This window comes from Acipenser ruthenus, chromosome 33, assembly GCF_902713425.1.
Source record: "Acipenser ruthenus chromosome 33, fAciRut3.2 maternal haplotype, whole genome shotgun sequence".
Classification (NCBI taxonomy): Eukaryota; Metazoa; Chordata; class Actinopteri; order Acipenseriformes; family Acipenseridae; genus Acipenser; species Acipenser ruthenus.
In genome coordinates, this window is record NC_081221.1 from 5,043,853 (window position 1) to 5,049,014 (window position 5,162).

A 5,162-nucleotide genomic window follows, 5' to 3' on the forward strand; every position below is an offset into this window, starting at 1 on the left:
ACTCTTCTTGATTACAGGGTTCTGGGGTTTATCAGCAGGATTTCCGTATTAAACAGACCAGCAAAATTATAAATATGCTCAACACTGATACCCTACCACAGTGACTGGCAGTACTTATCTATCTAACCTGCCATTGACAAGTCAGTGCGTTACACGCGTGCCACATGGTTCTAATGCTACCGATCAGTGTTAATGTAAGCAATTGATACAGAATTCTTTAGTCAAACCTGAAGCAGAGCAAGTGAAAGAACATCTGTCTTTGTTTTATAACCATTTCATGAATGCCCATTTAATTCTGTTGTTTTTGTAAGTGTAGCTGTTAAGAAGAAAGTCTAGCATATATATATATATATATATATATATATATATATATATATATATATATATATATATATATATATATATATGTAAGTGTAGCACATATATGTGTGTGTGTGTGTGTGTGTATATATCGTTTGAGAAAAAGGAAAACTGCTCTCTACCAAAATGATCAATAAGAAAAAAGAAGAAAAAGAGAAAAGGATATTTCATGTACTTAAAAAGGTAAAATAATTGATTACAAATCAATTTTCAGGATGTTTCGGACTACAAGTCCTTCTTAGTACTTTAAGAAGTTGATAAAAAACAAACAAGTAGTCTTTTAAACAAAATTCCAGAATGCTGCTGCTGATGATGATGATGACGACCTCAGAATAGAATGTTCATTCCAAATGGCTCCAAAGTGCCTAGGCCTGTTTTTTATCAACTTCTTAAAGCACTTTTTTTTTTGTTTTTTTGTATTCAGCTGATGAAGGACTTGTAGTCCGAAACGTCCTGATAATTGATTTGTAATCAATTATTCTACCTTTTTAAGTACATGAAATATCCTTTTCTCTTTTTTCTTTTTTCATATATATATATATATATATATATATATATATATATATATATATATATATATATATAACGTGTTTGAAAAAGGAGGTATAACTGCAGTGTACAAAACTTAAACAAATGAAAAAGGTTTTTCATATTCTGGCAGGTAGCGGCAAGACAGAGACTCAGAAGCCAGGAAACGGCAGTACAAAGCGCAAACGCTCACTTTTAATAAACAAAAATAACACCAAAATACAAACAAAAACGCACAAGGGCCAAAATAAAGGTTTAAACAAATCACAAAATTTGGGCTGGGCATTCTCCTGCCCTACTTAAAAAAAAAGGCTGGGACAAACCTTCACTAAACTTTTAAAGACAGTATGCAGAAACCCAGCAACACAGGTTCACTCATCAAACTCCTCTCCTCTAATGGAGCCCTGTGCTCTCCATTTATAGGACGTGGCTGTTCCCAATTAGCTCAAATTGTTCAATTAGGAGCAGCCACTTTCTCAAATGTTTTTGGCAGGGACAGGAATTAACCCCATCCCTGCCAACCACCACCAAAACACACACAAACACCACAATATTTACAGGCAGAGCTCTCGCTCTCGCTCTACCACACATATATAAAAATCTTTTATTTCAGGGCGTTTTGGACAAAAGACCTTCTGCTGTGTAGAAAGCTGTGATTACTTTTATTTCTACACAGCTGAAGAAAGGCTTTTCTGCAAAACATCCTGAAATAAATACTTTTTTAATCATTTAAACCCTATGTGTACATCCCAAAAATGTTGTTTTTATTTATGCACAGTGCAGCTATACTCTCTCTCTCTCTCTCTCTCTCTCTCTCTCTCTCTGGTGCACACACGCACACACACACAGCTAATATACAGAGGATATTACAGCATGTCAGTATATTGAATTACAGTCTGCTGCTCTCTCTCTCTCTCTCTCTCTCTCTCTCTCTATATATATATACATACATATATACACACACACACACAGTCAGCACTCACATACCCAACCCTATAAAATTTTGACTTCAATGATGGTTAAACGAGTGTGAGATATATCATTATTTCATTTTGGCCCATTCCAACCCTTGTCCATTTTTCAGGGAATACAAAAAAGATACAATGTCAAAAATACATAGCTGAAGGATTGTGTTTAAAAATAAGTAGGCTTCCATTTAGATTTATTGTAGTTTTGTTTGTACAGTACTATAGTTTCAACAGAAGAAGTAATTTAATTCAGAATGATATGATTCTGAAAATATCACTTGCCAAAAGAGATGGCGGAGGACACCCATGCACTGAACTACGTAACATGTAAGAGGCAATGCAATTTAGCAAAAGATAAAAAATAACAACAGTTTCCAGAATTAAAACAGTATCCAAAGTCGGTATTCAAAATTGCAGAATATAGTGCTCGATAAGGCCATAATGTCACAGTTCACTTACAAACGAAAATGCACAAAAGCAGTTTGATTTGCGCATGTGAGAAAAAAATAAAAATAAAAACATGGGCTGTGACGGATAATGAAATAAATTGTAACATTGAAGAGATGGGCTTTGTATCAGAAAACTGGTGACGGAGTCGGTATGTGCATTCATTTGTTACATATATCTATAATGGGAATTGATTTGTTTCTTAAGACAAGGACGGTAAAATGCGACTGACGTGTATCTGTCCTCCTCCCCCTCCTCTGATCTCTCCATCTCTGTTCCTCTGGAATCTACCACACTCTCTCCCTCTTCCTCAGCTAAGAACCTTGGAGTCACCCTGGACCCCTGTCTCTCTTATTCCCAGCACATCTCCACTCTGGCACGCACTTGCCGATTCTTCCTGAGCAACATCCGAAGAATCCGACCCTTCCTCACCAACTATGCTACCCAGCTCCTGGTCCAGGCCCTGGTACTCTCCCGCCTAGACTACTGCAACTCCCTCCTGGCTGGCCTCCCTGCGTCCGCCACCCGTCCGCTCCAGCTCATCCAGAACTCTGCTGCCCGCCTAGTGTTCTCTCTGCCTCGCTTCGCCCACGCTACTCCACTACTCCGCTCGCTCCACTGGCTCCCGATCACCGCTCGCATCCAGTTCAAGACTCTTGTACTAGCCTACAGATGCCTTGACCAGTCTGCACCCAGCTACCTCCAGACCCTCATCTCTCCTTACACCCCCACTCGACCTCTCCGCTCCGCCTCCACTAGAAGACTAGCTCTACCACCGCTACGCTCCCCTGCCTCCAAAGCCCGCTCCTTCTCCACCCTTGCTCCGCAGTGGTGGAATGACCTTCCTACAGATGTCAGGACTGCCCAGTCCCTGACCACATTCCGGCGCCTCCTTAAGACTCACCTCTTCAAAGAGCACCTGTAGAACTCCTCTGTTTGTATCCTGGGACACTATCACCCTTCATGTAAATGTGCTTTATTTTGCTCTTATCAGCCCCTATTTTACTGCATTTAATCCTGTACTTCAGAATACTGTAATCTGCCAAGTTTTTAACCTATAGTACTTTGTATTTAATCACATCCTGATGTAACTATCACTATTTAATCATATCCTGATGTAACTATCACTATTACCTGCTGTATTATTGAATTGTGGTTTGTCAAACTTGTACTTGAACAAAAGTTATTGTATTTCTTGCTCTTATTGTATTACTTGTATTGTAACGCTTGAAATGTTTTTGCTTACGATTGGGCGTCTGCTAAGAAATAAATAATAATAATAATAATAATAATATCCGAGTGCTGACTGTATATGAATCAGTCCTTAGAAATTCTGGCATGTGATTGGTTAAAACCTCATCACATGACTAAAACTAGCTCCAACTATTGCCCTGGTGAAGCCGCTTTCGGTTAATCATTTTTTTTACCTGCATCTCACTGGACAATGATTTTTTGACTTTACAGGAAATGAATGACAAAGTATACTACAAAACAAAGATCTTGCAAACACTAAAATCATCATAAAGACTTTGCTTTCAGTGTTTTCCGACTTCCTAAAATTCAAACAAATCTAACTCGACGATGTATAACTGCTTCATTCACAAACTCAACGGACTCCTCCGAGAATTCTATACCGCAGTTAGAATGTTATTTATTTGTTGTAACAGCTATATTTAAACAAAATATATAAAATCATATTTAGTACACAACCTTACCTCACTTATTTTCTTGACTAATTCATAAAACAAATATGGACTGCAGACCTCAGCTTACAGTGGCAAGCTAAAGGCCCCTTCCAGGGGACAATGCCTGCCTGCGGCTTCGAGCATATGAGCCTCCTCTCCAGTCCATATTTACTATATAATATATATACACTACCGGTCAAAAGTTTTAGAACACCTCAATTTTTCCAGTTTTTATTGAAATGTACGCAGTTAAATGTCTCAATGTACTCTGAAATTAAAGCATAGAACAAATAAACAATTGGAGATAAAAAAAGAAATCATGGAATCGTTTTGTTTAACAAAATTTAATCTAAATTTTTGACTAATCAAAGTAGCCACCTTTTGCAGATATAACAGCCGAACACACTCGTGGCATTCTTTCTACAATGGAAATCAAATATTGTTCGGAAAGTTCTTCCCAACACTGTTGCAGAAGTTCCCACAAATGTGTTGCACTTGTAGGTTGCTTTGCTTTCACCCTTCTGTCCAGTTCATCCCAAACCAGCTCGATGGGGTTTAAGTCGGGCCATTCCATGATTTGAAGCCTACCGTCTTGTTCTTTTCTTCTAAGGTAGTTCTGACATAGCCTGGAGGTATGTTTTGGGTCATTATCTTGCTGTAGGATGAACCCCTGACCAACTAGGCGTATACCAGAGGGTACTGCATGGCACTGCAAAATGCTGTGGTAGCAGTTTTGGTTCAGGGTGCCACTCACTCTGTGCAAGTCGCCGACTCTGGATCCAGCAAAAGAGCCCCAGACCATCACGCTTCCTCCTCCATGTTTGACAGTTGGTGTCACACACCGAGGAACCATCCTTTCGCCTACTCGACGGCGTACAAAAACCCTGCGTGATGAACTGAAGATTTCAAATTTTGATTAATCGGTCCATAAGACCTTCTTCCAGTCTTCAGTAGTCCACTGACGATGCTTCATGGCCCAAGCAAGCCTCTTTTTCTTATTTTGCCATCTTGGCAATGGCTTTCTTACTGCCACTCGACCTGTCAAACCTGCAGCTCGAAGTCTTCTCTTCACAGTTGAAACTGAGACTTGCTTACTTCGACCAGTGTTAAGCTGTGCTTGAAGCTGTTGTCCTGTGAGACGCCTATCATGCAAGCTGTTGACTCTAAGAAACTT